Consider the following 11,654-nt stretch of genomic DNA (forward strand, 5'->3'; position numbering starts at 1 on the left):
TACGGTGTAACAAATAACAAATTAAAATTAAAATTGAGTTCAATTTTGGTATAAAGAAGATTTTTAGAAAATATTATGTCATATCGAAACAAATATATATTAATTTTAACAACAAAAGTATTTGCAAAATAAAAGAATTAATATTGATTTATTCAATGGATTTTATTGAATACTTGACAATAAATTTTGTTTTAGGAAACACTCTTTTCTGGCAGAAACAAGTCTCCTTGGTGATTTTAACGAACTGCTAGATTATGCTAAAATATGACAGCAACTTTTCCAAATTGATTTTTACCAGGGTTTCTGCTTGACGGTCTTCTCACTTATGGGGGAATCGAACAGACCAAAATTTTCCATTAAACCCGTTGTTTTTCCATGAAAATCTATGGAAATATTGGTGATTTCAACGTTGGTGTATAATAGAATGAGTATACGTGGGCGCAAACTTTTGGGAGAAAAATCATTAAAGGCAGTTCTTACTTATCAAATCATGCCATAAATCAATAATGAATCGTTTTTATAAGTAGTGTTTTGTCTTTAAAATCAGGTAAATAATTTTTTATGTCCGCCATAGAGACGAAAATATTTATTTACTTTACCAGCGTGTTCTAAAATAATTTATCGTATTTTTGGATATCATTGATGCAAAATATATCTACCTTTTTGCAGAATATAGTAAAATGAAATTACCAATCGGTATAAAAATTTAATAATTATATAACTTATGTAACAATGAAAATAATTCATACCTAAATATGAAACTGTTCTGTTCAGGAACTTTGTGCAGCGACAGAGATAGTTTTGTTATATTTTTCTTTTTGCGCAGCCATTTATGCCATTTGATATAGTTTTAATTTTGAGATAATGATAAAATTACTAGAATGGCTTAACTAGGAGGAACTTTGTAGAGTTGTATTATATGGTAAGTATTAAGCGATCATGTAAGTTCGATAGATTTCCGTAACTTTGGTTTCTACACTTAAATTGTTTTTAAATAATAAATTTAAATTTTGTAAATTTGGAGAGGTAATGATAATGGTACTTTTTTATTTATTATTATATTTTTATTCAGTCAGAAGTACAGAAGTATAGAAAAAGGACATGTTTTTTAACTTAAGTTTTTAAAGCGAGCTGTAGTTTACATCCTAGTTATTTTGTTTAATAACTTAAATGTTTAAATAAATTCATAATTATATAAAAAGAAATAATTAATCATTTACCTCTTGTTCTTGTTTCAAAGGGTTGAAGAAAAGGGTTGTTTGAATTAAGTTTCAGTTTTTCCAAATTTATTCCAATTTAAAAAAATTCTATTTAAATTAGCAAATTTATGAGAATTCGTAATAATATTTCTGTAGTCCATTGTTTGTCAGAGCTTATTTTGTAGCGTATCAACATTTCACTTTTTGAGAATGCTCGATAACGATTTAAAAATTGTTTAGGACGAAGAAATGAGTCAATCATTTTTCCAAGTATACCTACATAGCCGGTGAAGAGGGGAAAGGATAAATAAAACGAAAGTCGTTGAGTAAGAAAAGATAAAGAAATAAAGCAGACGATTAATATGAGAAAAGGAGAGGCGTTGAACTTACTTTTCCCCCCTCCCTATTCGGGAGGAAATTTTTTTAAATTAATTACACCAAGGTGAAGAACAATTACGGAACTGGTGGGGCAAAGTTGGCCGTGACCGCCATTCCTCGTTTATGTAACAGAGAGTGGAAGAGGTCGATGGCCTCCAGGATGGAAAAGGGTTCGAGTTCCATCCTGAAGCGCTGACTGGCGTACGTATCCCCAACCTGGGACAGTCGCATTCCGATCGGCTTTGTTCCTAAATGGTTGTTCATCTAGGTCAAACAGAATGGTAACGAGAGGAGAGAATAGAAAAACAAATTCCCCAGGAAAAGTATTACATGTACCAGACCATCTTCTAAATATTGCTTATCAAACAATCAAACTGGCATTCTTTATTTCTTCATCCGCCAAAAAAGTTACAGATCATGCCTAAATTTCACGAATTAAATATATGTACACATACATTCATCAGAATTATAATGGATAATACGACTAAAAATAGTTCAATATCGTATTCTCATCTTTCTTCTCTTTTTATCAACGTTATCAACATGCGTGCATGATTCACTCAACTTTTGGAAAGGTGGGTCTTTCGAAGAACAAATCATGAATTTATCTCAGATCCGCGAGCAAATCAGGCCACCAAGAGACGGGGGCCTGGTATGATCAGCTATGGAAGTACAGTCAGTTTCCTGGACGACACATGTCATATATATGTATTACATGTTATCTTCCATTTCTGACTATGTAATTCAATGCTTTCCCCATTTAACAACCTGAAGATTACAACTATAAAATTTATAAACGATAAAGAAATAAATTGGATGAAATTATGTCGCCTTCTCTGGAAGTATATACAAAGGTTTAATGCTCTCTAGGATTTAATATGGCCGATGTGAATAAATATTAATTATATTTTATTCTTACTGTTTTCAGTATGTAATGTTATGATCATCATGTACATCATCTTCTTAAGATACATATAATCAGAAATTGTCTTTGCATATTTGACAATGAGGACTGTAATAAAATAATTCTTTGTCATGTCGTTTTGTAGTTTTGTTATTAAATCGTGGAAGGACAAATAAAAAGAGAAAAGGACTGATAATAAGTTGGTTGTATTGGAGCATTTTAATACAAAAATATAGGCCACGTTAATATTTTGTCAATAGATTTAAATGTTTCGTTATTATTGTTGTAACATTTTTTATAACAGAAATAATTGACTTTACTATACTGAGTTGGTACACAATGTTAACCTTGGGTATTATTATTAATAGTAATAATAGTTTTTAAGCCCAAATGAAGGGGATATGTTAGAAAGTTTGATTAAGAAATTGAATAAATTTCTTTTCTTTCAAATTGGCGTTTTCTCTGAATTTTAATATAAAATAATATTTATTGACTTTATAAAGTACGAGATTTCTCCATGCGATTTGATGAATTTGTCATTTGGTCTACCTCCTTTTTGGTATACTTAGTCTGTTAAAAAAGTTTCGGTTTCTCACAATCTTCAGTGCTGGAGTTTAGAGAATTTTGTTAAAAAGCAGAAATTGCAAAGCACGTGTCTGACACATCTAAATATTGTGGACAGGCAGACAAAATTACAAAATAATATAAGTCTGCGAGTTTTCATAGTTCTTCCACTTCTTTATTTTGAAATAGATTTTAAATTGAAAGTACAATCTTAGAGATCAAAATTTGCAAGTTAAACTGTGATGCAATGCATGGAGTTGATGAACTGTCATTCAATGAGTTGTGTGCGTCTGATTCACGTCTAACCTGCCAGGGAATACCTCCCCTATAAGGTCTGGCTTAATTTATCCTTTCATGTCAGATTTGGTATTTTGATTATTTTTTTATTCAAATTTTAATTTAGTATAGACCGGTCTAGTAGAAAGATTAGTATAGGTATAGTTGAATAAAACAGGTTTTCCAATAAAAGAAGTGTCAAGGAATATCGATTACAAATACAAAAGAAGGACCTAACAAACCGTTGGACGGAGGCGGGTTACGGTTCAGGAGGAGGAAGAAAGAAAGGAAAGAGAAAAAATCTATGACCTTAGAAGGCGTACAGTTAGTACTTTCATCTGAAAACAGTAACGGAGGGTTCGTCGAACTCGGCTCTCACCAAAACATAACCGTTCAGCACTCGTTCATCTTCACTATCGGCTTAGCGGTACCCTGCACAGCCAGCATTCAGTCGTTGCCCTGACTGCAATGACAAACTGCCTTAAACCTGTGTCACGTACCCCTCTTTTATTCATCCGGTAAGCCCGGAGATATTACAAAATCTGACTTTAAAATTATAATATTATGCCGATTTGAATATGCGAAGATGCTAACAGCGTAATACAAAAAGACATTTCTTTTCGAAAAGTTAAACAAGCCTGTAGCCTCATAATAAATGACCGTGGTTGTGAACAAAATATTCAAGATCATGAATCAGATAGTAAAAGCGAATGTTACAGTTGGGATTTTCGAGTTACTGACTGTCATCATCTACCTCGACTCGTTAACCGTCATACATATTCCTAGAATAAACCGGTAGAAAAATGCTATCTAATAAATATTATCCAAAAGCTTTTGTAAAGTCGAATGATTTTACAATAAACTAAAAATCAAACACTATACATTATAGATTACATCCATTATATTTAGTGGTCCGATTGACCAAATAGCTGCTCTACCACTTGAGCTATCGTGACTTCGATCCACTTGGACACCAACTTCCCATCTCAACCTACGTTTCGCATTTTCCCTCCTTTTTGCCATTTTTCAAATGTCATATAATCAGGATTCGATTCTCGGCGAAAATGAACCAATACCTATACAATAGCTATATCGTCGGCAAACATGGAGGTGACTATGTCTGGGGAAGTGGGAATGTCAGCAGTGTATATTGTAAAAAGGATCGGGCCAAGGATACTTTCTTAGGGATTCTAGATTTTACGGGAATATAAGAGGAAAGGGATGTTTCTGAGAGACACGGCAATACCGGAGGATTCAAAGTACTGGGAAGAATCTTCTTGTGTTTCCACAGTAAACACCCAGGCCATATCCCACCGAGAGCCTGAGTTCCACTCTAGGAAAACAACCGAGCAATACTGTACTCCTAACCGATAGTAACAATTAAATGTTTGAAGGTTGATTGATTAATTTGTATAAGTGTATTCTGCATATACTCGGAGCTGAGCTTATAACATCACCTACTTCAGTGTTTTGGCGGTCCCGATTATTTTCTATTTATATACCCATTTACTCAAGTAGGGTTGTAGAACTAGTCATAACATCCTCTAACATCCATAAAAGTTAGAGACATAAAATAAAACGTTTGAAGAATTTTTGTTATGTTCAATATGATTTTCTTCAAAAAATAAATAATAGAAATATTGAGTACATAATCCATTAGAGTCGTGGTCTTATTGACCAAATAACTTTTTTCAATTAATTAATCTTTACATAAAGTATTGGTTGAGATCGAAACGTCAGTTTCACGAGCGGGATTCGAACTGACGACCTTCGGCTAAATACGCTGCTGCTCTTTACGTTTAACCCGGTACTACTTTTTCACGACATTTACTGACTTTTAATATTAATCCATTAAATTTCGTGGTCCGATTGACCAAATAACTTCTTTCAAATAATTAATCTTCATTGGTATTCTTAAGGTATTGATTGAGATAAAAGAGCCAGTGTTACGACCGGGATTCGAACCCACGACCTTCGGCTAAATACGCCGCTGCTCTACCACTTGAGCTATCGTGACTTCGATCCACTCGGACACTAACTTCCCATCTCAACCCCACCTTTTGAATTTTCCCTCCTTTTTGCCATTTTTCAACCAATACTTTTTTATCTCAACCAATATTTACGTAAAGATTAATTAATTGAAAGAAGTTATTTGGTCAATCGGACCACGAAATATAATGGATTTAATAAGTGAAACGAAATATATCTTCACTAAAGCTTTCCGTGGCCATTTTATTTGTCGCCGAGAATTTCTAGATTACTTCGAATTTTATAAGTTAATCGATCTTCTTTAAATCTTAAATATTAAAATTCATTTATAATGTTCGATCTGACTATTTGAATAGAAAACATAAAAAAAAAATATGATTAAAGCTGATGCTGGCAAAGGCAAAACCCATCAGGTTTTAATAGAAAAAAATGATAGACCCCATGAAATATCTCTCTGTGAATCTTGCAATAATATCTAAGGAGTAGCAATAAAGCTTAACTTCCATCCACCGGTTGACGTCTTGAGATAGAAAGAACTGTATATCTCTAAATTTTAGAATTTTCTGCAAGTTATTATTACAATTAGTCGAAAATTATAAAAAACTTCAGAGTTCGGACATCATTTTGGCTCAGGCATTATTTGAGGAGACAATATGACAATTGCAAAATTGTTTTAATAACAGACTAATGCCAACTAAATGAATATTTCGATAGAAAAACACAAGCTTTGTTTTATTTTTATAATTCTGTAGTCTATGACTGTAAAATTCAACGGCTACCTGATTGATATTAAAGGTTTGATAATGAATTTATTAAACGACCATAGAAATCGTTAAACGTTACACATAATTTTTGTTCTAAACATACAATTTTGTCATAAAACATCACAATTTATACCACAGACTGGTTTTCAAAAACTACTAATTTAAACTAACCGCTAAAATTCTTTCGAAAATGAAGCAATACTGATCAGAAAAATCATTGAATGTATGGATCAGAGGTTGGTCGTTTTTTTTTTACATTTAACAACTGTTGTAATTCGCAAGCCTGAACGTTTATTCAATCATCGATAGTGTTCTACAATGATTTCTGAATAAAAAACAAAAATATACAAGGTTTTAACTAGATCAGCTACCTCTTGAAACAAAAAGAACAAATGTTCAAAAAATTATCACCATGCGTACAAATACATTACTTAATGAGATACAATATTTATCATTTGCAACTGAGGGGAGCTAACAACCATTGTTGGACTCCCAGTTTCCTGAATAGTTATTTATGAGCTATTCATGAGGAGGTCCCGGGGCCATCTTCGCTTCAATCGTCTTACTGGGCTGTAGGGATGGAAAATGTTGGATCAATGTGAGGATAGTTTTTCATGGAATGTGGAAAATTTAGCGGAATCAGTTTATTTACAAAGGGTAATTTGACGTAGTTGTGGAGGGTGGTATTGGAGAAATAGTTGGGAGCGTTGACTATGATTCTAAGGATTTTAGATTAGACGGACCGAATTCATTGTAGGTTCAGCGGTACCACACTAGCCCCTGCGTCCAAATCAGTTTCAGTAAGTTTTGTAGAATGTCAGTCTTTTTTTTCTCGGCATGTTAGATTTCCGTCCAAGTAGTTTATAGGAAAGTCCGAAGCGACTGTACAGTTCCTGTCTTTCCGGTTCCAGGTAAGGGTGTGTCAAGATAGAATTCAAGGTAGCGTATTTAGTCAGTTGTAGGGATAGAAATGTTGTTAAGGATTATAGTGTGAGGGGGATTAATAATTAAATTTCAACTACAATTTTATTAATTTAGACAATCGTTTGGCTATGAAGCATGTGAACACAACCTTCCTGAAACTGCTTTCCAACGAAGTACACAGATGTAAACGATAGAGTTTAAAAAATTCTGCAATGGATTTAAACACAAAACAAATAAACGAAGGTTATTATTATTTTATAATATAGTTATATTTTTAATAATTTATGATGAATTCTACCTTAATTTAAAATAAATTTAGGACAGAGATTTGGCTTATTCAAAAATTCGTATTTTAAGTTTGAAAACTCGTATTTTGGTATTTATTTCAAACTATATGTATTCAATTACAACATTACTAATTTAATGTAAACCAAATTAAACTAGATCAAAAATTCCTGAGCTTTGATAAAAATTATTTAATTATGATGGTTTGAAAAAAATTCGCCAAATCATCGGAAAATCATTTAGTGATAGAATAAATATAACTAACAATTTATTATCTGGTTTGACAACAAATTCGTCCGGTTTCTTCGATTTTTTAATCTTTGAGACCGATTAAATCATTCTCATCTGTTTATTTCACATTGGCCACAAAAAAAGTAAAAAAAGCATTAAGTACATCAGCACTGTAATACAAAACTACAAAAAAGTTTATTGAGTCGAAAAAAAAGCGAGACGACCGTGACAGGACTCGAACCTGCAATCTTCGGATCCGAAGTCCGACGCCTTATCCATTAGGCCACACGGTCCCGTGGTAGCAAACCCCTTTAAACGCAATTCCAAGTAAAATTGACAATTCCAACAATTTTCATTTATAAGTTGGCAATTATTATAGTAACGATTTATATACAATCACATGTATGCACAGAGACATGTAATGAACAAGACGATGAAAAGATAAATAGGAAATAATACCATTTGGATACGCAATGTGTTCTTTATAGATGGCCCGGATGAATTTCTCTTGAAACATTTTTAACCTGTTTTTGGAGAAAATTATACAGGGTACTTCAGGCCCAGTTCAACTTCAAAATTTCCAATACGACCCTACATATCCTGACACATCATTTTAAAGGAAATTTTACGCTGAAAACAATGGAGCAGTAGGATTTTAAATTGGTCAGAAAATGATAATGTTAGGGAAAAAAGTAAAAAAAAAAAAACACTTTTCGTTTGTTTAGTTGTTAATTTCAATAATTTTTCTTCGCTAAAGTAAACATTAATTGCCTTTATTGTTTACATTCTGTCATTGTTCGTCAAACTCTCATTATGAGAGCAAATCTTAATTCCTAGAAGTAAATAAATTTTACAATAGTATTTATTCGTTACATTCAGTATTCTATTCAAAGTGGAAGAGTGGTTAAAATGAGTAAATCATAGGATCTTTACGCAAGGCAGGCAGTTAGGACATGAAGTGTGATTAATAAGTAGCAAACCTAATTATTGCTTTTTACAAACAGCCCTAAATTTTTCATTCATTTTGTCATTTTTTGTCCAATTTAAAATCCAATTGCACCATTGTTTTCAGCGTAAAAAAATTCTTTAAAATGACGCGTCAGGATGTATTAAAATTTTGAAGTTGAACTAGGCCTGACGTACCGTGCATAATGTTTTTTCAAAAAGAGTTAAAAATTTGTAACTACGCTAAAAAATATTAAACTTTTTTTTTGATAGCGCGAAAGAGAAATTCAGCCGGGCCATCTAAAAAGGATACCCTGTATTTGGAGGGATGAAAAATAATCGAGAGATTGTGTAAATGAGNGAGAGAGAGAGAGAGAGAGAGAGAGAGAGAGAGAGAGAGAGAGAGAGGAGAGAGAGAGAGAGTTTGATATCCTTAGGAACAGGATGTACGACTAATATTTTGTTTTTCCAGACCACACAATATACTCTGCGGTACTTAATACTGTACTTTCCTTCCTCACCCGATTCAATCAGGCCTCAAAAAAATATGAGCAGTTATAAATAAGAGAAAGTACTAATTTATATTGAGATTTTTTATTTTTCTGTGGGTGCGAAAACTAAATAACCTAAGTATCTTTAATGATACTTCTGAAAGATTTTCGCGCGGCAGAAATGACGCAAACAAAATTGTATAAAAGAAACAAAATATAGGTGCTGCTAAAAAAGTTTTTATATCGTTGGTAATTGAAACAAGGAAACCAAACAAGAACCAATAAATCACCACAGAATCGTATTATATCGATATAATTGATATCAGCCTAAAATTCAGTTCCTTCATCAAGCTTTCGAAGATATAAATTTTTTATGAAGACTTAGAAACAATCATAAATAATTGACAATGTTTACAAATTTGAATAACTACTTACAGTACTTAAATTTAGGCTTTCAAACAGCGAATATCTCAGTTGTTAGTGAAATGTTTGATATATTCTACATATAAATTAAATCTAATTAATGTTAACCGTGTGAATTATTAGTAATTGACCAATGAACTTTTCAAGGGGGATCTTTGAATAAGTAACATCCCTTAAACTAAGATTTTGATATATATATATATATACTAATATCATCTTGATTGATGCCACTAAATTTAGACAATTGATGATCTATTTTCTTATCATTTATTTTCATAAAAATTTCATAAGCCCCCGCTGGCCACTTAAAACAATAGGTTTTGTGTTAAAGAATTATTAAAAGAGTAAAAGTCTCAATGTAATTGATAACAAATACTTTAATTTTCTATTCAAAAATTAGGGATAAGGTCAATTTGAAAAGAAATAAAACGGTTTTTTTAATCAAGCTTTCGAGGAATTTTGAATAAATCATAAATAATTCGCACGGTTAACAAATACGAATCTACTTACTGTACTAAAGCTTAGGTTTTCTAGGATTTTACTATTAAATTAAATTCTCTCTTGCTCAGAATGAACCAGGTCCCATGGGATTTCGATCTGTAGGATTGTTTTAAATAATTTTTTGAATGGTGATGAAGTGTTCAGTTGTATATTTCTTTGATAAACTTGCAACTCGCCATTTCTTACTTGTACTTGTTTGAAGACTAGCTTTCAAGAATAATTTGTGTTAAAAAATGCCAAAAATGATGAATTATATTTATTACGCCCTAAAAAGAGCTGTATCAGGAAAATTGCTTTTCCTAAAATTTCTTGAAAATGTTTTCACCATTCGGTACACGTCTCTCAAAATCCCAATCAGATTGAGACCTTTTTTTTATTGTAGAGTAATAATAAACAATTAATCGTAGCTTGTTTTAAAAATCTCTCACGAGCAATGTATCGTATTTATCAGGTAAAAAATGTTGGCACAATTTTAGGTTCTTGCAAAAAAATTAATTATTTAAAAAATTAAAAAAAACTTTTCTTACCAAATCGTAGGATATTAAAGAAATAAAACCGAAATGATTGGTTCTAATACTCTTCATGTTTTTGAGCAAATTTTAACGAAAAATGGCCACTTTATGGCCTATCTCTGAACAACTAAATAATTTTGAAAATTTCTAAAACACGGAAACATTTTTAGAGTGCAATGCGTAATTAGATAGTGAGATTCTTGTAATGTTGAAATGCTTACCAAAATTTTAATTAATCTACCGGCTAGAACAAAAGTTAAAACAAAAGTTGGAACAAAAATACCACTTACTCGACAGAAAAACGTTGCCTATTTCCTTAGGCGAAATTTAACCCTACGAAACTGTTTTGGTACCCAAAATAAAAAGATTTTTAGTCATTTATAATTTTGATTCTAGGAAATGGTTCCAGTGTGTACAAAAATATTAAAACTGGTTATGAAATCGATTGATATTATATTTTTGAAATCTACATGCATTGAACAGAACAAATAAATTACATTGTAAAATGTCAAATTGTAAAGCAGAGGAAAATCAGTGTAAATTCTTTTTTTTAATAAACCATCTCTCTCTCTCTCTCTCTCTCTCTCTCTCTCTCTCTCATTCTCTCTCATTCTCTCTCTTTCCGTTATTTATTATTGTACTTATTTCTAAATAAGTACAATAAGTACAATAAGTAATATACATGTATGTATTTATGTTGTACGAATTAATGTTTATTAAGTAATACAGTTTTACAGTTATTTTATTATTCCTCAACTTTTTCGTCTGGAATGATGCTCACTCTTCCATCTTGTACCACTTCTCCCTGTCCCCTGTTTTTCTTGACCAAGCTTGACCTCCTAGGGTCTCTATGTTCAACTCGCCATCTTGTATACTTCTACTTCTTTTTCTTTAGGCAGGATACTACTCAGGCACAGACTTCTTCAATTTATCTTCCTGTCGGTACACATGGCCGGCCCAATTCAACTTGAGCATCTTTTCCGAACATGACTGCCAGTCGTGCCCTTTTTCTAATTGTTGAATTTTTTGTTTTATAATTAGGTTTCAATGCCAGCATGCTTCGAACGATCAACGTTAACTCTATTCCTTTTCATGTCAGTGATAGTTATTTTTCTGACAAGAAGTGGTTTTGATGTAAATAATATCCTAAAATGACAAAAAAAAAATGATCGGAGAATACATACATTTTAGTTGTAAAAAAGGTGATTCTTTTTTTAAATCACTTGCAGGATTGGTAAAAGTTGGCTTTAACATCAATTTTTCCCACA

General features: G+C 32.0%; 1 non-coding gene across 1 annotated transcript; it reads right to left on the reverse strand.

Annotated features, from left to right (window-relative positions):
- Positions 1 to 7,734: 7,734 nt before the first annotated feature.
- Trnar-ucg lies at positions 7,735 to 7,807 on the reverse strand. Its single transcript has one exon. It is a non-coding gene; the product is annotated as a tRNA-Arg (tRNA).
- Positions 7,808 to 11,654: the final 3,847 nt, after the last annotated feature.

Source organism: Cimex lectularius, unplaced genomic scaffold (genome assembly GCF_000648675.2).
Source record: "Cimex lectularius strain Harlan isolate CLEC.00 unplaced genomic scaffold, Clec_2.1 scaffold247, whole genome shotgun sequence".
NCBI classification, from domain to species: domain Eukaryota; kingdom Metazoa; phylum Arthropoda; class Insecta; order Hemiptera; family Cimicidae; genus Cimex; species Cimex lectularius.